The sequence below is a fragment of the Pongo abelii genome, chromosome 5 (assembly GCF_028885655.2).
Source record: "Pongo abelii isolate AG06213 chromosome 5, NHGRI_mPonAbe1-v2.0_pri, whole genome shotgun sequence".
In the NCBI taxonomy this organism is placed as follows: Eukaryota; Metazoa; Chordata; class Mammalia; order Primates; family Hominidae; genus Pongo; species Pongo abelii.
Window position 1 is genome coordinate 11,972,319 of NC_071990.2, and position 27,549 is coordinate 11,999,867.

The 27,549-nt window shown below is 38.4% G+C and overlaps 1 protein-coding gene and 1 long non-coding RNA gene across 10 annotated transcripts in view; one reads left to right on the forward strand and one right to left on the reverse strand.

Moving 5' to 3' along the window:
- Positions 1-27,549, forward strand: part of HIVEP1 (HIVEP zinc finger 1) — a 225,368-nt gene that overhangs the window by 40,547 nt on the left and 157,272 nt on the right. The gene's annotated exons all lie outside the window — the stretch shown is intronic.
- LOC129059880 (uncharacterized) lies at positions 5,206-27,189 on the reverse strand. Its single transcript, XR_008525999.2, has 4 exons — positions 27,129-27,189; positions 12,921-13,048; positions 9,048-9,102; positions 5,206-6,256 (listed from the first exon to the last, which is right to left on the reverse strand). It is a non-coding gene; the product is annotated as an uncharacterized LOC129059880 (long non-coding RNA).

Sequence of the window (27,549 nt, forward strand, 5' to 3'; positions counted from 1 at the left end):
TATTTTTAGTAGAGACGGGTTTTCAGCGTGTTAGCCAGGATGGTCTCGATCTCCTGACCTTGTGATCCGCCCGGCTTGGCCTCCCAAAGTGCTGGGATTACAGGTGTGAGTCACCGTGCCCAGCCAGTTTTGTGTTTTATTTCTTTTCAGTTTTGCTTTTATTTTTGCCATTACAAACAACTGCAGTAAACATCCTTACATCCTTTGTACATAAATTCTATTTATTAATATTCGTATGCTTTTTTTTTCTTTTTGAGACAGGGTCTCCCTCTGTTGCCCAGGCTGGAGTGCAGTGGCCCGATCACGGCTCACTGCAGCCTCAACCTCCCCAGCCTCAGGTCTCCTCCCAGACTACTGAGATTACAGGTGTGTGCCACCACACCCTACCTTATGCTTTTATTTTTATAATATATATTATTTACAGTGATTCTCTCAATCTATATTTTAGTTCTATTAGTGGTGCCTTTATGATACAGAATTTTAAAACTTTTTTGTAGTTGAGTCCGTCAACATGTTTTCTATTCTAACCCGCAATTATACAAATAGCCCTTCTAAAGTTTATTCCAATATTCCTAATAGAAATAGGTTTAGTTTATCAAATATTTTATTGATTCCAAAATATATAGTTTTTTAAAAAGCTTTCATATCTCTGAAGTTACTTCTTATAATAGTGTATCATAACTTAGCTAATAGTACTTTTTCTTTCAGTGATACATCAAATAATGGTTTCTGTTATAATTGATGTTTTGATTTCAGCATAATTGGTATTTCTTGCACTTAGATCTTTAATCCATTTGTACTTATTTTTGTATATGTCATGAGGTTATGGAGTCCATTTTTCCCCCTACAAATAAAGCCACTTTCTCAGTGTTGTTTACCAAATGAAGAATCTTTTATCGCAGAATTGCCGTATAGAAACTTCTGATATATACTTTGACTCATGGCTTGATCCACTGATTTATTTGTTCCTGTGCTATACTCTTTTGACAACAGTGGCTTTCTAGTTCTAAATTCCAAAAGGGTAAGTTTGCCTTCACTATGCTTTTTTATTTTAAACATTTCTTAATGTTTACTTGAAATACCCTAACTTTTGATTCTCAAGTCTCTGTTTTTACCTACTCTCTTTACTTACAAAATGAGTTGATCCAGGCAGGCATTTTGTATGATATTTATATGCACATGAGTGCTCATATAATGGCATTTCTCCTATTCCCACTTTCTAAGTGAATTTTTTTTTTTTTTTTTTGGAGACAGAGTCTCACTCTGTCACCCAGGCTGGAGTGCAATGGCATGATCTCAGTAAACTGCAACCTCCACCTCCCAAGTTCAAGTGATTCTCCTGCCTGCCTCAGCCTCCCAAGTAGCTGGGATTACAGGACAGGCTTCGGCCACCACACCCAGCTAATTTTTGTATTTTTGGTTGAGCCGGAGTTTTACCATGTTGGTCAGGCTGGTCTCAAACTCCTGACCTCAGGTGATCCACTTGCCTCAGCCTCCCAAAGTGCTGGGATTACAGGCGTGAGGCACCATGCCCAGCCGTGTAATTTGTTTTTTAAGAAGGTTCATGATTTTTCTGGGTTTGTTCTTAGCTCGGTGGCATTAGTGGCTTCAGCATCAAGTGCAGAAGTTCTCGTTGAACCAGACGCTGATTAGCGTCCCCTTGCTGTGTTGTTAGTGGTACTTCTGTAATTTATGTTTAGAGACTGTCTGGGTTTTGTGGGATTTCTAGCAATTTTAGTGTCTCTGTCCTCTGATGCCAGTGGCACTCCAGTCATTATGATAAAAGTTCCCACAGAGTTTTGCTTCAGTAATCTGAGGGGTGGATCTCGGGTGTGGAGGAGTATATGGAGAGTTGTTGAAGATGGGGAGCCTGTGAATGTGGGGTTATTCTGGGCTCTCTTTTTAAATATACATTGGGAATGTTTATTTTTTTCAATGCCCTGCATGTGTAAATGATGCTTTCTATGGGGTGGGCCTGCCCATGTGGAGACCACTATCTTAAAGCCGTGAATGGCATGGCGCAAATGGGTTTCTAGTCTCCTGAATAAGAATTCTAAGTGAATCTCCCCCACCCCCATAGAACACTGTTATAATCAATTAGTGGGTTCTGTGTTAATATTTTACTATTTTAGGTATCAATTTATGGATTTTTATGGACTGGTCAAGACAGCAACCAAATGTATAATTTTTCCTAAGGGGGAAAATATATTCTAATTTCTAAACAATAATATTTTCAGTTGAATTTTAAAACAGCAGCTTTTAAATTAAGGATTCCATGTTGGCACCAAAGGGTACCTTGGGGAGCTTTCCTTTCCCCACCCCCTCACCATTCCATCGCCCTGTTAGCGCCCCTCAAAGCCAGCGCACCTGTGTACAGCTGAGGGCTTGCTGTCCCCCACTCAAAGCCACTGCACCTGTATACAGCTGCGGGCTTGCTGTCCCCTACTCAAAGCCAGTGCACCTGTGTACAGCTGAGGGCTCACTGTGCCCCCCTCAAAGCCAACACACCTGTGTACAGCTGAGGGCTTGCTGTCCCCCCACTCAAAGCCAGTGCACCTGTGTACAGCTGAGGGCTCGCTGTGCCCCATTCAAAGCCAGTGCACCTGTGTGCAGCTGAGGGCTTGCTGTCCCCCACTCAAAGCCAGTGCACCTGTGTACAGCTGAGGGCTTGCTGTCTCCCACTCAAAGCCAGTGCACCTGTGTGCAGCTGAGGGCTTGCTGTCCCCCACTCAAAGCCAGCACACCTGTGTACAGCTGAGGGCTTGCTGTGCATGTGTGTTTGCAGTGAAGTGCCTCAGCCAGTTCCTCCTTCCTTCTCCAAGCTGACTGGACCCACATCCCTCCTGTGTAGACAGTTTGGAGCCTCCGCTGTGATGCTTGCCTGTAACCCATCAGTAGAGCTAAGTCATATTTGCTTTTTAAGAAGGTTCATGTTTATTTTCTGGTTCTAGGGCTTCTGTGGCTATTTAGATGAATTGTTTAGAACACTAGACTAATGAGATCACCAGGGTGATGAAACATTGTGTGGATCTTGGCTTTCTTCTAGCACAGTCAGCTCTGTTCCTGACCCTCGCCATCTACTGGGCATTTTTATTCATATGCTTGATCAGAAGTTGGCTTGGGTGAATGTGTGTGTGGATCCAAATACATCCACCGTTCATCTCAGAGAAGCAGCTCATCACCTGGGTCCTGGGAGGGTGCCTTGTATTGCTCACTGGATGGAGAAGGCAGGGCAGCTTTATTTCACACCAGCTATTGGCTTCCGATACGTTAGATTCACCTGAAAGGAGGGTGAAGCATGGTGGGGTTTATGTTAACATGTCAGGGCAGATGTATTTGTTTGTATATTTCCTTTAACATCTCATGAGTTGGGCACATTTTTAAAGGTGCTGTTAGGGTAGAAAGAAGGCCCAGGATCACTGTGCCAGCAGCTTTAGAATACATTGTGAATAGTGTCTCCTGGGATTGTGAAGTGAGCACAGCCTTGAGACAGCGCATTAATTTCTTCAGTAAATGCATGTTGAGTTAATGCTTGGTAATGAAGCGTACCCTGCTATGTTAGGGAATGTTTGTTAGAGGCGACTGATTGTAACCCACTGGTGCCACGGAAGATATGTTAGCATGGTGATTTTAGCACATAAACGCCTCTGATGACAAAGGTCAAACCTCATTTATTAAATGACAATTAAAATTGTCTTATAATTTTAACAATGTATGCCTGTTAAAATGTTCTCCATCACATCTGCAGTGGTGAATACGTGCCTAATAAAAATTTGATAGTAACGATTAGTCCCAAATATTGGGAAGCCAATGATTGTCTTTATGCTTTATAATTATCTTTAAAATTCTACCCATTTGAAATCCACCTGTTTATATTTCTAATACTTGAAATTTTTTTGTGAATGAATGTGAGTCTCAAAATAATGTTAAGTATCTTGTTTGAAATGTCAAGTGAAGAGATGAGATTCATGTAATTTAAATCACCCAGAATTCACTGGGAGAAAATTTTTAATAATTTTAGCAATATAAAAACTAATGAGAAAAATTACACCTTGGTTGTTTTATGTATCTGAATTACCTTTGTAGATTTTATAGACTTTATGTTCAAAAAATAATTTTATGTGTTTGCAAACACTTCGATATTCTAAACTTGAGTAGCAGTCTAAAAATTAACCATATGGTAATATTTTGTCTGTTATTAGGGATAATGGCCAACATTTATTGAGTCCTTACTGCATTTCTGGACCTGTTCAACTCTCATTACCCCATTTAACCCTGCAAAAAAAGTCTTGTGGCACACTGCTATGTTCGTTGTCCCCAGTTCAGAAAGAAGAAAGCTAAGGCCTATAGAAGTGAGAAGCTGCAGCCCCCTAGGAAGTGAATGTCAGAGCAGACACTGGAGTTAGAATCCTGGGTTGCCGGCCGGGTGTGGTGGCTCACGCCTGTAATCTCATCACTTTGGGAGGCTGAGGTGGGCGGATCACAAGGTCAAGAGATCGAGACCAAGACCATCCTGGCCAACGTGGTGAAACCCTGTCTCTACCAAAAATACAAAAATTAGCCAGGCATGGTGGCACGTGCCTGTAGTCCCAGCTACTCGGAAGGCTGAGGCAGGAGAATCACTTGAACCCAGGAGGTGGAGGTTGCAGTGGGCTGAGATCGTGCCACTGCACTTCAGCCTAGTGACAGAGCGAGACTCTGTCTCAAAATTAAAAAAAAGAATTCTGAGTGGCCTCATCTAAAGCTTTACACTTCTTCTTACTGCCACTACACTGTTGTGTGTGTGTGTGTTTTTGAGATGGAGTCTCGCTCTGTAGCACAGGCTGGAGTGCAGTGGTATGACCTTGGCTCACTGCAACCTTCACCTCCTGGGTTCAAGCAATTCCCCTGCTTCAGCCTCCCGAGTAACTGGGATTACAGGCGTCCGCCACCACGCCTGGCTAATTTTTGTATTTTTAGTAGAGACGAGATTTCACCATGTTGGCCAGGCTGGTCTGGAACTCCTGACCTCGTGGTCTACCAGCCTCAGCCTCCCAAAGTGCTGGGATTACAGGTGTGAGCCACCGCACCCAGCTGACCACATTGTTAAAGGCATAAAATACTATTCCAATACTTTTAGCAGTAATTTCTACATTAAATAAGTGACATAATTCTGAATGCCTACAAATATGTGTAAGTCTTGTAACATTTTGGGACCAGGTTAGTGTCAAGTGTAGCCCTTGTACAGTGATGTACATGGGCATTAAAAGACCATGCAGTTTTAAACGACTGGAGACATTTTGCCAGTGTCTTCACAGAGGAATCAGGAAGTTGGACAGTTGGCCAGTGGGTGAAATGGTGTTTTTGGAAGGCATAACTGGGCGAAGGGAGGAAGCTGATTTGTCTGCATGTGCGCTTTGTGCCAGGCACAAAGCTGGGCACTGCTGCATGTGCTGCTACCTCGTGATCCCCACGGTGCTGGGAGACAGGTTCATGGTAGCCCTGGGCAGCCTAGGTCACAGCCTGGGTCTCACAGCCACTGGGGCAGAGGTGCTACTCAGAAGCAGGTGTTCTGCCACAAACACGTCTTCTTTCCGTCCTGTCACACTGCTGATTGCTGTTAAGAGTTTGGCCTTTCCCTCACTCTGCTTTTGGGGTGGGATTGGCCGAGGGTGTGGATGTTTCCTTCGGTTTTCATCCTTACGTTTCTTAGGCACTTCTAAGGGCACCTTTTTCCTGTGGATGCACCCGGTAGGAAGCTTTTTAATTCAGTGGTATTTCCATCGTGAGAGATCGCTTGCAGTCATGGAACCCTCTTAGTTTCCTTGATAAGCCGGTTGGAAAAGAATTTCAGACCTTTGTCTTGGGTTCGTTGCACTTGTCTTTTCAGAGCAGTACCCTCCTTGCTTTTCACATCTGAGTACTGAGCAGTTTGCGTGATTCTGGCACGTGCCTAGAGGCCCTCTGAATTAGTAAGTGAGCTGTAGGCTCAACTCTTGCTGTTCCGTTTTGCAGTTAGGATGCATCTGGACTCTTCTGTTTTTCACCAGCTTTCATGACCATGGGCGTTTAAGCTTCTTACAAGATTTCTGTTAAGTGGGCATCTCCATTTCAGCCAGTTCTTTGTCCCACCTTGAAAAGTCAAATTTTAGCTGCCATTGGGCCCAGGGATAAGAGCAGGTGGGCCACGGTGAAGCGTAAGGCCTTGGGAAGGCACTTGTGCGCCGTCCGCGGCAGCAGTGTATGACAAGGCTGGAGAGTGGACACCTTCTTGCTCCTTTAGATAAGGGAAAGAACATTTGCTTGAATAAAAAATTAGGGTCGTATTTTTCTGAACTTTGTCACCTAGACATTAAATGATAATTTAGAATTGAGAAGAGATGGCATACATTTTCAATACTCTACCTCTCTCCAGCAGTTCTTGGCCTTCCAACCAATATGCCCATCATCCCACCCCAAAATCTTACCTTTTTTAAAATTTATTTTTTAGTAATCAAGATTCTACTTGTGAGTCACAGAGTATTTAAAAACATGCACAATCTGTTGTTAATGGTACCTGGATACGCTCTCTAATTGAAAATTCAACATTTAAGGGCGAATACAGAATGCTTGTTTTTAAAAATACCTTTCCAGTTTAAAGAACCATGGGGGCTAAAACGAGATTGTCTCCTTTTTAGTATTACTTACATAAAAATTATTCAATCTTTGTGAAACTGAGATACAGGCTTGTTTTGTGACCCTTTCTTTCCAGTTACTGGCTCACTTTTGAGCAAAATGGTGAAGCTGTTCTTTCTGCTTGGGGACAGTTTTGTGTTATTTTCTCTCCACTAGTCTGCACAATTCAAACCAAAATCAAGCCTCAGAGTGTTCATGTGGTATCTACTGGGCACACTGGCTGCTTAATGCATTTTAATATGATGTTAGTAAAAGAAAATGTGGAGATAGTTATCATTGGGCATTATGATAAGATTTTAGATTCCAAAGTGTAATCAACTCTGGCTTACCCAAAGGAAAATAAAAGAGGTGAGAATACAGCAAAAGGTGGGTGTGGGCAGGGGGAAGGGTATGGGGTGATTCTCCCAAGGCTTTATAACCAGAACATTTATTATGGGGTGTGGGTTACCAAACAACAGGAACACCCTTGAAACAGGTGCTAATACGTTGAAATCTTTTTGGTACACAGAGGCTTGAGATTAATGACATTTCTTATGTCAGGATTCACCTGTTTTTAAGGTGCAGGTAGTGTTGGCAGGCCCCCTCGTGAGCAGCCTTCCTCTGCAGGGTTCTGACCCTCTCTCTTCCTCTCTGTAAGATTGGGCTGCTGAGTGGGTCAGCACCTGGAGAAAGGGGATCTGAGTGGTGTTTTAGCCCCTCAGGGAGCTTGTGGCGTGACAGCACTGGCTTTCTGTGTTTGGCAGAGTGTGTGAGACCTTGCGCTAGGAGGGGACCATCATGCCAGTTGCTCCGCCTGATCGGATGTGTCTCTTTAAATGACTATAGGATATTAAAGTTAAAGGAGGGCTCTTAGATATTTAGATTTTGTCCAGTTCTCTGTTCACAAATCAACACAAATAACCAAAGAAAATATTTTTCTGTCTGCTTGCTCAGATGATAAATGCTATTTATATGTAGAAAGAAAGATGGAGGGATGATTTACAGATGACTCAAACTTATTTAAAAACAAATTTGTGGATTTCCACTAATAAGCTTATACTTTCATGGCACATTTAAGTAGTTTTTATTAAACTTCCTTTTTCTCGTATGCTGTATTTGGGATTTCAACAATTTTTATTATGTAATGAGGGAATATTTTTGTTGTGAAATTTTGCTTCCTTTTTGATGTAACTGTTAGACTTTGATGAACTGGTTTGTAACATTAAAATGAAGTTGAAAAATTACGAGGTATTCACCAAACGAATGTCACTTTCTGGGGTGTTGCTGGCAATCATGTGGGCTCTCTGGAGCATGTATATCTGGAGGTGCTCAGATTCTGCCCCTGTTGCTCCTAAGAAAGACAAAGCCTCCTATCTGATCAGCTTTGTCCATGACTCTCTAACTTGTTCTTACACTGACACCATTAACTGCCCTAAATGCCAGGCACCTACTCTGCCAGCCCAGTGGAAACAAGCCTGTATTAGGACACCGCGATTGGGTTTAGAACTGGGACTGTTCCACGTGCTCTCTACTTGCCAGATAAGCCTTAGCATCCTCGTCTGTAAATAACGAGAGTTCATGCCTGCCACACATGGGCACTGTAAAAATTAAACACCATCGGCCGGGTGCGGTGGCTCATGCCTGTAATCCCAGCACTTTGGAAGGCCAAGACGGGCGGATCATGAGGTCAGGAGATCGAGACCATCCTGGCTAACATGGTGAATCCCTGTCCCTACTAAAAATTCAAAAACACTAGCCGGGCGTAGTGGCAGGCACCTGTAGTCCCAGTTACTCGGGAGGCTGAGGCAGGAGAATGGCGTGAACCTGGGAGGCGGAGCTTGCAGTGAGCCGAGATCGCGCCCCTGCACTCCAGCCTGGGCGACAGAGAGACTCCATCTCAAAAAAAAAAAAAAAAATTAAACACCATGGGTCCAGTTGGGCGACTCCCATCGTCTCCTCAAGAATCATAAACAGCTTTCTTTGCTTTCAAGATTAGCTCTCGCAGTCGGGCCCTGTCAGGCCCCTCCAGACAGTCTCACTGCAGATGCCGTTGCTTTCTAGCCCTTGGCCTGGTGGCCCATTTGCTCATCCTAAGTAGGCCTTTCCTGCTTCCAAGTCTTTGCTTCTACTTTTTGGGGGTCTTAATCTCCACCTATTGAAATGTTCTATTGATGAAGGTAGAAGTGGCGGGAAATGGTATCGGGGAACCACAGGCCAGGCGCTAGGCATGCTCATTGCTACTGGGTTGGCAGTTGCTTCCAGGCCTGTTCAGTGGACGCTGTGTGCATGTGTGTAGCACATACACAAGTGCATATATCTATATCTATATCTATATCTATATCTATATCTATATCTATATCTATATATATGTGTATATTAAAATAAATATCAGGACGACAGGGTTTTTACTTCACCTCCTGGATCTTATACTTCTGTCTCCTTTCTCTCACAGCGAGAATGCTTGTACTCCTGGAATGACAGAATTACTTACTTGCTTTGATATACACAGCAGTTCAGACTACTAATGCCAGCACCAATACCACCATGTTTCTTTTGTCATTAGTTTATGTCCCACTACGGATATAGGATTAATGTGTTTCACTGTCAGTCATTCTTCTCTGTGTGGTTATGCTACCACCTTATAAATGCAGAGTTCATTTGTCACATTTTATTTTTGATTTTTAGGAGTTTTTATTTAAAATTTTTGTTTTACAATCACAGAAAATATTTACATGACTCCAAAGTAGCATCTAGAAAACAAGATACTGTCAAAAAAGTCCATCTTCTATCTCTGCCTTCTCCCCTCCAGTAAGTAACCATTTAAGAATATTATGTTTTATCTTTCCATTTTTGCCTTTACTATGTGTGTGTATACATAGTGTATATATGTAAATACTATATAATTAGTGCATATTATTATTTCACCCAAATTAAATACTATATAATATATAGATAAAATATAAATATGTAGATATAGGTATCTTTACATGTTAACATGCAGTGTAACCATTTTTTTTTGTTTCTGGGGAAGGGAGGTGGTGGGGAGGGTGGTACACGAATGGGTATTACTAAAATTACTTTATTAGGTGGGATGAAGTTTTTATTTGTTTTTGTTTCTTTTTATATAAATCTTTATAAACACTTATTCACTGTGCTTTTTACTTTTAGTTAGCTTCTCTTTCCATATTTACACTTGTCCATAATTATACTTTAGCAATCTTGGGAGAGAACCTTTGTGGCTTTCTGAAAAATTATTCTTTTATATAAACTTGCCCAGATGAGTTATAGGAGGAACTGTTCTCTCCAGTTTCAAAATGAGTTCGAATACTGTGTGGGGGGACTTTCCAACTGAGGATAGCATGTCATGGTGTGTGGTTAGCCGGTACAGAGATCTAAGAGGCTGCAACAGCTTTTGCTAACTTGTGAAACATGCCTTTAATTTTAAAAGCAGTCTTTGGAGATTCTACTTCCATTTGTACATAACTTTAGACGAATAAAGACATGTCTTCTTACGGAATCAAGGCCATGGCATATATATACAGGCAGATTATGAATGTATTGATTATTTTACTTTACCTTATATTTACTTCACAAGGACACATCTAAATAATGAAATGCATCTTACTGCAACCACCCAAAGTAAGCCACTTAGAGGGCCACCTAGAGATAGCTTTGTAGAGCATGATGGAATATCTGAGGGTTTTTATTAATGCATTTTAACTTTCTTAAACATCATTTAAAAAATTAATGTTCTAGATATACCTCCAATAGTATATGAAACTGTTACAATAGTGTCCGAACCTTATGTGTGTAAAGTTATTTGGTCAGTTTGGAAAATTTTGTAGCATTTGTGAAGAAGAGTGTAAGAGCTAACATACATTAAGTATCTATCTACTCTGTGTCTGGTATATTCCATCAGTCATCTCTTTCAGGAATTAAAACTGTCTTATGAGGCAGGTAGCACTATTTAATTTTTTGTTATGAAAGAGGCTGAGACATGGAGAGTGGGAGTCTCTTGCCTTGTATCATGTACCTAGTAAATGGCCAAACTAGGAATTGAGCCTCAGTTTGTCTGAAAACAAACTCTTACTGTTCCCAGTGTACCTTGTTACCTCAATTTACTTTCTTTTCTTGTCTTAAAATGAAGTCTTAGGTTCTAATTTCACCAGATTAAGACTAGGTAACCATCTGTAAACTAGACGTTTCAATTGATAAAACAATCATTCCTATGCTTTAAAAATGCAGGCTAAAATGGTTAGGAAATGCTATCTTTTGGAGACTTGTAGCAAATGCTCAGAAAGTAATTTCTTGGGGTTGGGCGGGGATTCTCATCACAGTTTTTAAAATAATTTGATTGTCATTATTGCAAAGCTGTGTAGTTCCTGTAATTGGAGTATTTGCCTTTACACTTCACAGCTATAATTTTCTTCAAGATCGGAAGACTTTCTGTGCAGCTGCTTTAATTTACATCTGTTTTGGGGAAAATATAACACATGTCCATAGTATATGGTGTTTCATTATAAAGATTTGCAGTAGACAAGGTATAAAATTATTATAAATATTTCCCAATATGGGTGTGTGTGTGTGTGTGTGTGTGTGTGTGTGTGTGTGTGTGTGTGTATTTTGTGGCATATATAGCCAAATCTTATTTGCTATTCTTTAAACATTGAGATGTCCTGACTGTCAATTTGTGGTTGGTTTAAAAGAAGAGTGGGATTTTTTTCTAGTCAAGTTAGAAGATAAAGTTTACCAAGGATACAAATAAGAGAAGCAGTATAGAAATGTATTATAAACCATGGAAAATTATTATAAGAAAACACCATTAATTTTAAATTAACTAAAATTTTAGGATATGACAAAAAGAACATAAATAGGTACCTGTGAGTCTTAAGGGGCAAAAGACTAATAGAAATATTCTGAGGCACTGTGGAGATGGTGTGGGGGAGTTCTGAGTCTATAGCCCTAGATAAGGGCAGAATTGATTCCATGTCTTGACTGAAACCAAAGTGGAGGTGGGGTAGGGGGATGCTCTGTGGGGGGCTATGTACTGCTTAAGCTAGGATATATTTGGAGAGAAAAGAAAACATTAATTTTCCTTTCCCAATCATATCAAACCCCTTCCCCCACAAAACAGAAATTGACAAGAGAACCCTAGAGATAAATCTGCCAAGCTCTGTTATGTGGTGGCTTTCAGCCCTTTTCCAGAATAAATAGGATGAACATCTTGGTACATAATGTATCTTGTACTTAAGGTCATTATTTTTTTCAATAAAGAATATGACAAATAGGATAACAGAAAGGGAATGTACATTTGATCCTTCTCCATGTGGAAATGTGAGCTACAACTTGTTAGTATCAGAAAAGTAGGTTATCTTTCCCTTCTCCATTTCAAATAGTCTGTCGTATTTGAAAGCTAATAGCTTTCAGGCTTGCATAGCCCATAACTCTCAGCAACATATAAAACATGCCTGCTTTGTGTTTATTTACTTTAATCTGTCAATTGTGATGCCAACTTGAGATATTTGGGATTATTACATTTGATTCACTCATTTGCCTGATGACTCTGCAAATAATTGGATTGATACCAAGGTTTATGCTGTGGAAACCATGGTATGAAAAACAGTATATAGTCTATAGGTATATTTACAAGAAAACATACACTGTATGTTTGTTGCAGAAAATTTGGAAGATCCACATACAGAAGTTATAGTCACTCATAACTGTACCATCCAGAAATAACTACTATTAACAATTTGAAATCTTTCATTTATATGTATACATATGGATATATATGCATATACCTACATATGTATCTAGACTATATATACATGCACATTTACACACATATACATATGAATATATAACTACACATACATGGATTTTAAAGCACAGTTGACATCATACAGTATATCTTTTGGGATGCTCCACTTAATATTATCTATTACTAGTATTTTTCAGTGTCATTAAAATTCCCTATAAACATCAGTTTCAAATGACTGCATAATATTGTATCACATGACTTCACCATAATGAACTTTTTTTGCTGTTGTAAGATTAGTTTGTTTCCATTTTATTTGGTTATCATGGAACCTCTTTTTTCACTTTTCTGATTAACATACATGATTTCATGACATAGCATATTATTTGATGTTATGCTTCTTGCTCATTAAAAAATCTGAGCATTTGAGAACCTAATTCAGGGTTGTGATATTCATTTGTATGTTTATCTTAAAATACTTTTAAGGAAAAAATTATCTACACGTTAGATACCCATTTTAGAAAGTTACCTTTGTTAGCTTCAGTTTGATCTACTTTCATTCAGTTTCTCGTGAGATGTAGATTGTCTTCTCACTAGGTAGTCAGACTTCTGTGCAGAACAAGATGGGCGAGTTCCTGCTCTTGTAGAGCTTACTGCCTAGTGGGAAAGTATAATACTAAGTAATTAATACATTATTATAGAATTATACTTGTAATAAACATTACGAACCTGAAGTTATAGTATGTTTTTAGAATGTATACTTGAGGAATCTAAACAGAAAAGAAAATTCTTCAGTTAAAATCATGATTTTCGGTGGCTCACGCCTGTAATCCCAGCACTTTGGGAGGCCAAGGCGGGCGAATCACGAGGTCAGGAGATCGAGACCATCCTGGCCAACACAGTGAAACCCCACCTCTACTAAAAATACAAAAATTAGCTGGGCGTGGTGGCACGTGCCTGTAATCCCAGCTACTCGGGAGGCTGAGGCAGGAGAACCCCTTGAATCAGGAAGTCAGAGTTTGCAGTGAGCCGAGATACGCTACTGCACTCCAGCCTGGCAACAGAGTGAGACTCCGTCTCAAAAAAAAAAAAAAAACATTATTTTGTTATCTTTTTTTGTTTCTATTTAAAATAGAAAACCACAATGCCTCATCTGACCTGTTGGCACAAACCGGAGGATACAATATAGACATGGTATTTATATGTTTTTCTCTCACCGATATCCAGTTTAGAGGAGAAGAAATCTTTAATCCTTTTGGTTGGATATTTGATTTCTGAGCTGGAATTTTTTTCTAAACTAGCAAATTTCAGGATACAAATTGAGTTATTTCTGCCAGCATCCTGGATTTGAAGCATGAGATTTCATCACTATGATTAAAAGAGCCTTTCCCTGCTCACAAAGCAAGTTAAACAAAATCGGCAAAATGATGGAGAAAAACGTGCTTGATCCATAAAGCCCAAGACAAGTGTTCTATTAAGCTAGTGCTGTTATAAAGTGAGTGCAGTGAGATATGGAAGGATAGTGTGCATCATTCTGGGGAACTGTACTATATGTAATATTCATGGAAAAGATGAGCTGTTATTTGCTCCTTTCATTTTATATGTGCTTGCTCAGCAACTTAGGTAGCAGAAGTCATATATTGGATTAAATGGCTCTAGTCACTTGTTCTAGGGGCCCTAGTTTTATCCTTGATCTGGTAAAAGGTTGGAATAGAGAAACTAAGGTTAAAAAAAAGATTAATGAAGAAGCGAAAGTGAAGAGTCCGGAGCAGAAAATAAGTTTAAATGTCTTTGGGGTTTATTTGGAGGTGAAATAGGATCAATAAATTACTAGTGAGTTACTGGGCAATGTGAGGTTTGAAGATGAAGGAAGTGTCTTGAATTTGCTTTTTACATTGTATAGAGCCTCAGACTCGAGGTAGTGTGATGTTCTTAAAGAAAAGTGGAAAGATTAATATTAATAATAATAATGTGTGTTTCCTTCAGTTGAATTCATAGCAGTTAACGTCTTGCCACATTTGCCTTATCTCTGTATATGTACTTCTTTGTTCATTTATTTGTCGTACATTTGAAAGTATATTAAAGTTACCAATTTTTTAAAGTTGAATTTGAATATGGCCACTTTACTGAATTCTTATGCTTATCAATTCAGTTGATTTTGGGGGGATTTGTCTAATTAGATTATCATATCAGCTGCAAATGATTGTTTCTTTACAATTTTTATGCATCTTTTAAATTTTTTCTAATTTTATTACATTGTCCAGGACTCTAGTGAAGTATTAAATACTGTCACTGGTAAAAACCCGACTTTAATGGCAATGCTTCTGGTAGTTCACAGTTAAATACAAATTAGCTTCTCAGACATTTTTTACATAGTTTTGGAAATTATTTTAATCATAACTTTTTGAGTATTTTTTCAAATAATGGTTTGGTTTTTTTTTTTTTTAAACAGAGCCTTGCTCTGTTACCCAGGCTGGAGTGCAGTGGCATGATCTTGGCTCATTGCAATTTCTGCCTCCTGAGCTCAAGTGATCCTCCTGTCTTAGCCTCCCAAGTAGCTGGGACTACAGGTGTGCACCACCACACCTGGCTAATTTTTTAAATCTTTTTTGGTAGAGATGGTGTTTCACCATGTTGCCTAGTCTGGGTATGGAATTTTTATCAGTGTTTTGGTTTAATATGTCTGTATAATGAATTGTGAGCATAGATTTTTCTGATGACAAGCTATCCTTATATTCTGGAGCTCTAACTTGGTGATGATATTTTAATCTTTTTATATACCTGAGTACAACTATGTTTTAAATAAATTAATGAATATAGATGCTATTGTGACTAATGAAATACAGGTGCATTTAAAAGTATTGTCTGTATTTTTATTATTGATATGTTTGCTAAATCAATGATAGTAAAAATATAACTACTATCACCTGGAGGACTATAGCATTCTTTGTTGAAAAGAAGGCCTCATGCTTGAAATGGTTGGCAGTCAGTAATCTAGATACTTAAAAAAATGCATATTTTCCTCCTTACCCCTTTTTTGGTAGTTTTGCACATGAGTACTTGGTATATGGTCTAGAGATGATCTTGATATTAATCTGCAGATTCCACAATCTCAGAAATAAGAGGAACTTGAAGAGGTTACCTCCATTGTTCTGTTTCTGTTTATCAAAGACTCTCAGAGATGATGACTGTGTTATAGTCTCATGAAGTAACTCATTCTAAAGCTTCACCATCAGTTCGTATCTCCTAACTTTGATGCTCTGGGGTATTCTAGTTAGTAGGATCTTCTGGTATGCTCAGGATTGGTGAAGAGGCTTCTTTCTTGAATATTTGATATTATAACTCTTTCTAAATAGATTAGAATGATGAATATAAAATTTAATAATTATTTGGACAATGGGAGGGGAGTCAGTAGAATCCTTTCTAATAGTAATACAGTAACTGTAAAATGTGAAGAATAGTGTGCATCATTTTGGGGAAGAACGTTTAGAGTAGTGCTCGGCATGTAGTTGGCACTCATTAAAGATTACTTCTTATTATCTAACAAATACTCAAATATTTTATTCCCCATAGCCTTTTGACTTGCATGAGTAATTGAAAAAAAGAAAACCAATTGTGGCTTTCTTGCTAAATAGATGTTTAGAGTACATAAGTCCCCGAGGCCAGCATGTTGAGTTGTCACATCGCTTTAGTGTGAGAAGGAAGGCATCTAGGTAATCAGATTGATTCTGATTGTTTCAAACCAAAATGCTGCTGTCATGTAAGGGGCCTTTGGTCTGAGAGTGTTTGTCAGTGTCAATATTGTCAGTGATTTAGAAAAAAAAAAAAGTGTAAAATTTATATATACTGCATTTATAAAGTGCTTAGTGGTAATTCTGCAAATGTTAGTGTTTTGAAAATAGCATTCATCCAGTCATGTGTTTAGAGAAATAGAAATTGTCAAAAGAAAGTTAAAGAAAGGGGTTGATGATGTCATTCACATTTTAGTTCCACTCCCAAGTTGGCTGGCGCTTTTGAAGTTGACTCTTAAAATCCTAGAATCATTGATCTTATAGCTGAAAGGAACCTGGAGAGCATTGGTTCAAAATATGTTTGTTGTTGTTGTTGTTGGAACAAATATTGTGTTAGATATTAGAGATATAAAAATGAATAAAATATGGGTCTTGCCCTTAAAGTGTAGCCTGAAAGACAGACAATCTGAACAAATACTTTACTTTGGGGTAGTAAGTTCTGGAATGGAAGCTTTAGGCAGGGGGTAAATTTTCCATGTTTCCTAGGTGTGGCTCCAGCAGCTTGGGCAAGCAGTCCAGGCGCAAACAGCTCCGTACTGGTGATGGTTATTGCTGGAACTAGACTCCTGGTCTCTTGATACAAGTCACGTGGGGCTGACCTAGTAAGCTTTGCAAAATAAAATTTTACCAAGCATGCACGTATGCATGTAAATATGTATGTAAGTATGTACATATGTATTGATTTAGTACCTTGCTCTGTGCTGTTAACAGCTGCTTTATGTGAGACGCATAAACATAGACATTCATGCTTACTTTTTTTTTCTTTTTTGGAGACAGAGTGTCACTCTGTTTGTTGCCCAGGCTGGAGTGCAGTGACACAATCTTGGCTCACTGCAACCTCCACCTCCCAGGTTCAAGCAATTCTCCTGCCTTAGCCTCCCAAGTAGCTGAACTTTATATTGTTCACCAGTAGTATCTTGTTCCAAGCTATTTCAATTGGAATTCTTATTATTAGACCATCACATGTTTATAACCACTTATAGAATTTGATACCACTGTACCTGGCTAATTTTTGTATTTTTAGAAGAGATGGGGTTTTGCCATGTTGGCCAGGCTGGTCTCCAACTCCTGACCTCAAGTGATCCACCTGCCTCGGCCTCCCAAAGTGCTGGAATTACAGGCGTGAGCCACCGCACCCAGCCGACATTCATACTTTCTTATCCTACATTTTTTGGGGGGCGGGGTACAGAGGTTGGGTGGGGATTCCCGCTAAACATTTAGAACCAAAAGCAATGAATAATTTGAGTAATTTTTAATGTGATTGTGTTATTGTGTTATCTAGAACACTATACTCTAACCCTAAACCTCAGGGTAAAGGCTTAGATTCTTTTCACGTTACTGTGTCCATGATCTTGGCTGCTTCTCCTGCCACATCCCTCCGGTAGTGCTCCCTGCATTGCCACCTACCTGGGGTTCTCCTCGCCTACTGTGCTGTTTCTAACCATCATGCTTTGCCCTGAATCTCTTGAGTCTTTTTCTGCTGTGGACTGAAACTTGATCCTAAGATTCACCTCTAGTCCCTCTGGGCAGCCTCCCGGAACACTCAGTTGGGATGGGTTGGGGCTGTTTGAGGTACAGCTCTCACTGCCTGAGTGGCCCTCCATGAAAATGCCTCATGTCTCTGTGTCCCTAAACTGTAGGGTACGTGGCACGGTGGTAGATACTTAGTAAATGTTTTGCTGAAGAATTCAGGTTTTTAAATTGCCCTTTTCATCAGACAACTAAAAAATGTGTATGCATATACATGTATACATATATATGTAGTTTTTAATGTTCTGATTATTCTCTTGTATTGTTGTTCATGTAGACATAACTGTTTTGGGTTTCAATTTATTTTGAATACATGTTTTGGAGGATATTAAACCCACCACGTTTATATTGTTCACCAGTAGTATCTTGTTCCAAGCTATTTCAATTGGAATTATTTTTATTAGACCATCACATTTTTATAACCACTTACAGAATTTGATACTTTGGTGCATCCCATGGATTAAAACATACTTTAAAATCTGACATCTATATATTAAACAGTTATTGTAATCATGATTTTGTTAATGGGGATTTACATCTGCTTTCCAATCTCTGTAGCCATATGAAGTGTAACTAGCCATTATATTTGCTTCTTTATATATCTGGGAAATAAAACTTCAGACAATTACAGTATAAACTAAACCTGATAACAATTGAATAATGAATGATAATCTGTTCAGTTTTTCCCTCCTGTAGAATTAGATAGTTGATGACTTGGTTTAAAAGTAAAAATATTTTTTAAAACCTTGACTTTTCTAAATAAATGAGAATCTGCAAAAGAAACAATGCATATTAAGTACTGATTGTTTCTTGATCGTCATAACGGATGGCCTCTTTCTCTCTGTCATTTTTAAGAAAGCCAAATTACAGGATAGTTAATATCTTAAAGGACTCTTATCTCAAATACTAGGATGCCGAGACATAAAGGGGGCTTGCTGAGATACTGTGTCGGTAAATGAAACTCAGCAAATCATAATCATCTTTGGATTCTCAGTCATGTTATGTAAGTGGTCACACAGATGGATTTTTAACTCTGATTTTCCTAAGTTGCTTTCCTAGCCATTAAACGGTTGGGAAGGTACTCTCAGATGCAGAATAAGAAGAATGCATTACTGTGACTTTAAGAAGGAAATTAAGTAGGGAGGGAAAATGGGGATGTTGTGACTGCTGACATTTGTGGCCTCCTTTCATTTGCGTAAGAGGTGGACTGGCTTCTCTGTGGCTGCGGTTGCCATGGAGAGGTAGTGGGGGAGGACTTCCAGGAGGCAGCCCATGAGCGAGAGTCTGCCTTAGAGCTGCTCCTAAATGTGACGTGAAGGGGCAGGGAGCTCAGGTGTGCCGCGGCGGCACAGATAATGGGGATGGCCGACCTGTCATGGCTGGTAACGTGACTGTGCACATACCCCTGGATGTGACGGATATGTTTGTGCAAGTGCCTGTGGATTCTCTATGTGAAGTGAAAGGATTGTAATGTTGTATGTGTTCCCACCCTTTGATGTGATTTCCTACACTTGATGTGATTTGATGAAAAGAGTTTAAACAATTAAACCAAATGTACACCCTGGTTATAAAAAGAGACTAACTTCAATCGGCGTGTTTGCATATAGGTAAATGACATCAATAGCAGGTCAAATAAATTATTGTGGGACTAATACACTCAGAAAAATCTAATATGGTAGGTTAAACTGTAACCAGAAATGACTGTGTTACTAACCTGCTATCATTATTTTACAGATATTATAGAGTGGTGTAGCTGGCTAATAGAAGAAAAACGAAACAATGAAAGTTATAAGATTTTTTTCTGCATAAAATGTAGAAGAAAATCACTTGCATGTTTTGTAGATAAAATGCTTATATCTGAAGGATGAATTTTGAGAATTTTGATCATTGTTATTAGTATATTTTATTGGAAATACTTTTATATCAAATAGAAAATTGCTAACGAGTTTATAGTATGATCATTTTATGGCTTTTGTTGCCATAAGTGGTAAATTGAATATGAAAATTATATTTGTCTTTTGTTTTCTTGTGGATATCATTGTGGATATTGCCTTTGTTTAAAAATAAATGTGATTGGTAATTTTAACTTAAACACCAAGCTACAGTTTAAAAAAAATTTCTAAGTAAAAATCTGCTTCTCATGAGGAAATCATATCATGTATTAAATTTACCAAATATAAAGAAGCTTATTTGACTTCTTAGTTTTCTGATGAAATTTGAATGAGAGCCAGATATTAATATTGTTTTATAGTAGAGTCAAAAATAGTTTAGGTGAAATAATACATTGTAAGGTTGTTAGTCATTGACTGCTCAATGCATATTACAACTTATTTAAAGAATAACTAGTTGCCTAAGTCAAATCTGTGAAATAAATGCCAAATCTTTTCTTTTTAAAAGTATAGTGTTAGGTAAAATCTAGGTGATGGTGTTACATAGTGCCACTGAACAAATTTGTAGAATGTTCAAATTTATTATGGAATTTACTTAGAAATTATTACATTAAGTTAAAGTATTTCAGAAATTACTTAATATATATTAGAGATTATATATATAAAACTATTCCTTTAATGATAACCTTATTTGGCTTCCTAAACCTTCCATTTCTTTTTTATTTGGAATATTGTATATTAAGACTAAATTTCTTTACTTTTTGAGTATGATATTTAAATGTATAAACATTTATGAGTTATTAGGTACAGATATTGATGTAATTAAACATTTCATTATTTTTCTTAATTTTTAAATTAATTCTAAGTTACATCTATTCAGCAAGGAAACCAAAATTGGTTTTCTTTTTTTCAATTACTCATGCAAGTCAAAAGGCTATGGAGAATAAAATATTTGAGTATTTGTTAGATAATAAGAAGTCATCTTTAATGAGTGCCAACTACATGCCGAGTGCTACTCTAAAATATTCTTATTCTTGTTTTTTCTGAATCTTATGCAACTTTGTGAGGTAGGTACTATTTTCTCACCCATTACAGATGAGGTATCTGAGGTTTGACTTGTAAAGTAACTTGCTCAATGTCATAAAGATAAGAAAGGGATAGACCAGGATTTGAACTGAGAGAAGTTTCTAACACCCACACATTACTGTCATTTTGCGTATTGAAAGTATACTGTAGTCTGGCATAGTGGGAAAAGCTTTCTGTTCAGGTGTACTGGGATGCAATCCCAGCTTTCCTTGTCTTAGCTGAGTGACCGAAGTTACACCTCTTCATGCCTTAGTTTTCTCACAGGTACTTACTAGAAGAATACATGTGAGTACTTTTATTCTTGTGCTAAATGTGAAGATTCCCCCGTTAGTAGTAGTTATTGCTAACATGTATCATTATTCATGATTTAAAAATATAATATGCTAATCTAAATTATGTTTTACTCTTTTTGGAAACAGTTAATAGAATAAAAGGAGGAATAAAGAGGATATGATTAAAGTAATATTGAATGCTTTTTCAGTTATCATTAAAATATTTATTGATTTCTAGCAGAGTTTTTCAACCTCAGCTCCATTTATGATTTGACCTGAATAATTCTTTGTCTTGGGTGCTGTCCTGTACGTCATGGGATATTTGACAGACTCCCTGGCCTGTACCCACTAGATGCCAATTGCAGTCTTTCTCCCTCAGTTGTAAACCAAGATGTCTCCAGGCATTTCCAAATGCCTTTTGGGGGGCAAAATCACCCCAACCTAAAAACCACTAGTGGAGTTATATGGCATTAAACAAGATTGGGATGAGGACATTGGTGGAAAGGGGGGAGGGAGGAGCTGGCTCTTGTTGGCAGGTGTGGCTGCACGTGGAAGGTGGGTTGGAAGGCAGGGAAGGGCAGGAGCAGATGCCATGCAGAGGACTGCAAAGAGGCAGAGGCAGATGTCTTGGGGAGGGAAGGGGCTTGGATTTGGGTGGCTGAAGTGGGCAGCTTGGAGAGGTTTTTGGAGGAAGAATCAGAGGACTTGCGGATTGCCAGAGTATTACACATTTGACAGCACGAAATACAGAACAGTGAAGGTTTTGAGAGGTGGTCACTGGGCAGTCTGCAAGACTGACTCTCCAACCAAGTGGAACCTCCTGTGTGCCAGCTTCACCATGCATGAGATTCACGTATGTTTCTTAGTGGTAAAAATCATTGCATGTCCTAGACCTTCCTGAGCACTGCAAACCTTGGGTCTTAAGTTTGGGACTGCCAAGTGACTCCCATATTTAAAACTTCCATGATTTGCCTTGGTTTGAAGATTAGGTGTGATCTTGGAAAATGAGAGACCTCAGATTTTGGCAAGGAGCATGCCTTGGTATAATATATAATATTCCCTCTTCCTGGATTCTTGCCCAGTTGCTTGCTCCTACCCAGGTTTCTGGCCTTGACCCTAGAGCTTTCTTCTCTAATGCATCTACTTGTAAAGTAAATAATTCATTGGACACCAAATAAATTTTTTTTTAAATTTATTGTGACTCGGTGTTTTTGAGTCACAATTTTGAAGTTTACAGATTTCTGGAAGCAGTGCATCCCTATAGTGGGAATGGCGTATGTACCATAAATTTTGTAAATAGTAATGACTAAAGTATTCCAGACTCTTTCTGTGGTACAACAGTCAGGGAAACCAGATGAAATTTCTTTCTTTCTCAGCAAATAACCTCAGGAGGCTGTTTTAGGAGCTATTTCAATAAGGTCGTCACAAGCAGAACTTAATGATCATTTGTTAACAGCAGTGGGTGACATCACCACGAATTGTAATTGCAGCTTAAATGATAGTATTATAAGGCACTTTCAGTGTTCATTATTTCAGTAGTGGTGATAAAACCTTTTTTTATTCTGCAAAATTATGTTGGTGAAATTGTATGTATCTGCATGTGTCTGTCTGTGATTTCTACTGTAGTAAAATGAAACTTCAGTTTTGAGCCAGAACTGAGAACTCTTGGTTCTTAGGTCTAGCCTAAGAGAAGACAAAAGGGAAGAGAAGGGAGAGGCTACCTTTCCCGACAGCTTCATGGAGTTTTCATTTTTTGTGTGTCCCCTCCCCACCCCGTACACACACACATTCCCATTCCACTTCTGTTGATCAGTTAGATCAGTTAGTGGCTGCTCTGTTTTTCCCTGCAAAAGGAATTTTTCAATTTGATATTCCATCCCGACTTCCCAGTGGGCCTTCATGAAGCAGTCAAGACATTTTCAGTATGTTCTTTCCCTCCAACAGATGTGAATCCAGCCATATTGAGCACATGCTGTGTTTCTAGGGCTGTACACATACTGTGGGGTTGGCTCTTCTATCTTCAGGTAGCTGAAACATCTCAGATGGAAAAGAGATTCACACATAATAGATAATTTAAGGCCCAAATAAGACCTAAATCATGGTGGACAAATTGGATACAACTAAATGCCAAATTGTATGAACTTGATGAAGGTCTCTGCAATGTATAGGGAGGCAAGAAACTGTTACTTTCCTGGAATCATTAGTAGGCATTTCTGAGAGTCGGGGTTAAAGCGTGTCATGAAAAACTGGTGAGTTGTGGATAAATGTTGGGACCTGGGATAGCAGAATAACTATGATAGATTCTGATCATGGCATTTGATTTCAGAGGGTGATGCAGACATGAAACAAGCAAGGTCACACACATACATTTAACACAAGAAGAGGTGGGGTGCTGTTGGTGCACACTAGAGTGCTCCCAGTTAGTGTCAGGAGAGGGCTTCAAGAGCATGTGACATTGATGCTCACACATGAAAGATGAGAAGTTGCCAGGTCAGGCAAGACGCCCTTTTGATGCATACATAGAATACAGGGAGGTGGCATAGAGTATCACTGTACCAACAACTTCCCGTTCTGGAGGCAGATCTGCCTGGGTTCAAGCTGGTTCTTCTCCTGACGGGCTCTGTGAATTCGCTTCTGTGTGCCACCGTTTGCTCCTCTGGAAAATGGAGGTCAAGGGTGGTCTCCTCCCAGGTAGGTTTTTTTTTTTTGTGTGTGTGTGTGTGTGTGTGTGTGTGTGTGTGTGTGTGTGTGTGCATTGAATGGTTGTTACAGTATAATAACTGAAAAGAGCTCTAAGTCCAGTTTTATTTTAGTGTGTTTTTGCTGTGATTTGCCTAACTTGGTTTCTATGATGCAGTTAGCTTCTGCAAATGGCAGCAGCTGATAAACGATTAGAAAGCTATTTTTGGTTTGACTGGTTCAGATGTAGATGTGAAGTCCTCAGAACAGCACTCAGCACATAGGAAGCTGTTACTGTTGGATATCCCCCAGTAGGGCCTGAAATACGAGGGTGCGGCTGTGAGTAAGGAGAATGAGGGCTTCCCAGGCAGGTGTAAAGGAACATTGGGGAGGTGATTCTCATGAGAAGGAACACCATGAGCTTGAGGCAGCAGTGGGGTAAGGCAAGCTGTGTGCTGTGGGCATCCCTAAAAGGCAGTGTTGTTCATTCAAGAGGAGAATTTTCAAGGCGAGGGATTCTTATGCTGGATGGGAACAGATAGCTTGTGCGCTGTCTCCATTGGTTTTAAGAACTGTGTGCATGTATGTTAATTCTGTGTTTTGCTGTGTATTTTACATATATCTTAGGGAGTTTAAGAAATAGTTAATCTTGTTAAGTATCCAAATAATTGCATGATGGCCATCCCTCTTGTGCTACCATATAATAACTGAAAAGAGCTTTAAGTCTTAAGTTCAGTTATATTTGTGTGTGTTTTCACCATGATTTGTCTAACTTAGTCTCTTTGTTGCAGTTAGCTTCTTAAGCAAATGGCAGCAGCTGATAAATGATCAGAAAGCTATTTTTGGTTTGACTAGTTCAGATCCATACATATGAAGTTACAAGCTTAATTACTGTTATTTTTGGCCAGAGTCCTTGGAAGTGTTGGACTTAGCCAAGTACTTCCTTTGTGAAAGAAATGACACTTGTTCATTGTTTGAATTGTGATGATTTCTCAAAGCATATGAATTTTTTTGATTGCTTAGATTGTGAAGATTTAGATTGGGAATTTTGTGCATTATAAATTTTATCATAAATAAATATTTGTTCGGAACCACTTAAATATACGATGGGCCCAATATTATCATTGACTTCTCTGAGCTATTTCTTCAAGGTAACAGTGAAAACAAATAACTAGAAGGCATATACATGTTTATATATAATGGGATGGTGGATATATTTCAAAGACAGACACTGTGTGTGTGTGTGTGTGTGTGTGTATATACACACATACACTTTATTATATATACATACACACATACAAAATGTATGTACTGTTATTTAGTTAGGCTAATGGCTTTGAACAACAACAATAGTAATAGTAATGTGGATTCCAGATAATTTATTTTCCTGAAATATAATTTAGTGTATTTTCATCAGCAGATTTGGTGATACATTTTCTAAGTATTAGTCATTGGAAAATCAGTTTAGGGAATATATCTCTGAATGTGTTGGCTGGTTAGGGTTAGTGTTAGGGATAGGGTTAGGGTTTAAGTTTAATTAAAAAACTAACTTTTAAATAATGATTAATTATTAGTATTATGGATCATGCAGTTGACTACCTATAAATTTCATTTTTTAACCATTTTCTATTTTTATTGAAGTGTATCACTTAGTAGTTACTATCATTTGCATTTAAAATTATAGCATGGAAAATTAATAATTGGAATGTTACGTATTTAATCTATTTCTGTGAAACTATAAAAAATTTGTGAACTTTTCTCATGAATTCTTTAAAGGAAATTGACTGGCTGTTTAGCCATTTGTTTTACAGAAATAATAATAAGGACTATTTAAACAATGTAGTTAATTTTAAAGTTTTTGAGCTTGGATTTTTTTTTTTAAGGTATATTTTTCTTGTGGTTATAAAATGTTAATTCTTCCCTGCTTTTGAGTAGGCGCCGATGGCGTAGAATGGTTAGGATTTATTGCATTTATCTGATGCCAAGCTGGAGATTATTGGGTGCCCTGCCTGCTGTGTGTCCAGCTCTGTGCTGAGGACAGTGGTGAGCAACTCCTGCCTGTGTCTCCAATTCCTGCCTGTCCTCCCAAGACCATGCACTCCATGGTGTGGGGAGGGGCTGTTATGATGAAAGGAAACAACTGCTCTGGTAGGGAAGGGAAGGTATTAGGTTATGTGGGGTACAAATCAATGGCCCCCAATGTAGTCTTGAGGAATTGTAAAATGTTAGGGTGTTTGTTGGTTTATTTTGATTATAATTCTCAAATAAAGATCATATCTGTAGTTGATGACTAAAGCTGTTAGATTTTATCCATTGTGTTCATTTTATTTTTCTCCCCTCCAAGACCTACTTATATTTTTCATACCTTTTTAATTTCTGATTCGTGCTGGTGAGGGGGCTGTGCTTTAAAAGAGATGCAGATTTTGAGATGAAAGAGCAGACTTCTTAACTGACCTCAGAATACTTTTTTTGTTTTTTGAGATGGAGTTTCGCCCTTGTTGCCCAGGCTGGAGTACAGTGGCACAATCTTGGCTCAGTGCAATCTCCGCCTCCCGGGTTCAAGTGATTCTCTTGCCTCAGCCTCCCAAATAGCTGGGATTACAGATGCACACCACCATGCCCATCTAATTTTGTATTTTTAGTAGAGTCGGGGTTTCACCATGTTGGCCAGGGTGGTCTCAAACTCCTGACCTCAGGTGATCCGCCCACCTTGGCCTCCCAAAGTGTTGGGATTACAGGCACGAGCCACCATGTCCAGCCTGACCTTAGAATACTTTGACTAACACTTTTAACTAAATTAAAGGAATGTAAAGGATACAGAATCATGTTTTGTAATACTTATAATAGTATTATTGTCAGTTAGATGATGTTAAAATATTCTTAATTTGGAAGGAGGAAACAGGCATCAAATAAATTGGAAGTATGGAATAATGTATTGAGTTTAAGGGAGAATACTTAAGAATCTGACAGTATTATATGTGCACACGTATTTGTGAAGATATATGTGTAAATTGTCACACATATATGTAATATGTGTATTAAGCATATAAGCAAGCAGGCACTTATATACTTTCAGGGAATTGAGACACCCAAGTTTGTTTTTTATTTGGCTGTCCATATTTACACATACGTTCATATATATTATACATACCTGTGTATTTAAATGAGTAAATAATATATCTTTAATATGAGTAATACATGAACTTAAATCAACTAATACAGAAGCATATACAATAAAAAATTGGTGTTTTCTCCCTTTACTTGCCTCTGCTCTTTATCCTCATTATCAGCCTTATCAATTTCTTGTCACTTTCCCCAGAAATGCAGCCATGATAATATTATTCTTTAAAACATGTATGCACATACACAAAAATTGACTGACATAATGTACAAAGTCATTAATCATTTAACAATGGGATACATTCTGAGAAATGTGTCGTTAGGTGATTTCCTCATTGGTCATTGTGCAAACACCATGGGGTGTACTTACACGAACCTAGATGGTACAGCCAACTACACACGTAGCCTTTATGGTATAGCCTATTTCTCCTAGGTTACAAACCTGCACAGCATGTTCATTTACTGAATACTGTAGGCAATTACAGCACAATGGTATTTGTGTATCTAAACAGAAAAGGTATAGTATAAAAGATAAAAAATTCATACAACCTGTTTAGGACACTTACCATGAATAGAGCTTGAAGGACTGGAAGTTTCTCTGGGTTGAGTCAGTGAGTGGGTGGTGAGTGGATGGGGAGGCCTAGGACATTACTGCACACTACTGTAGACTTTATAAATGCTGTATACTTAGGATATACTCAATTTTTAAAAAAATTGTGTTAGTAATAAATTAACTGTAGCTTACTGTAACTTTATAACCTTTTAATTTTTAACTTTTTGACTCTTCTATG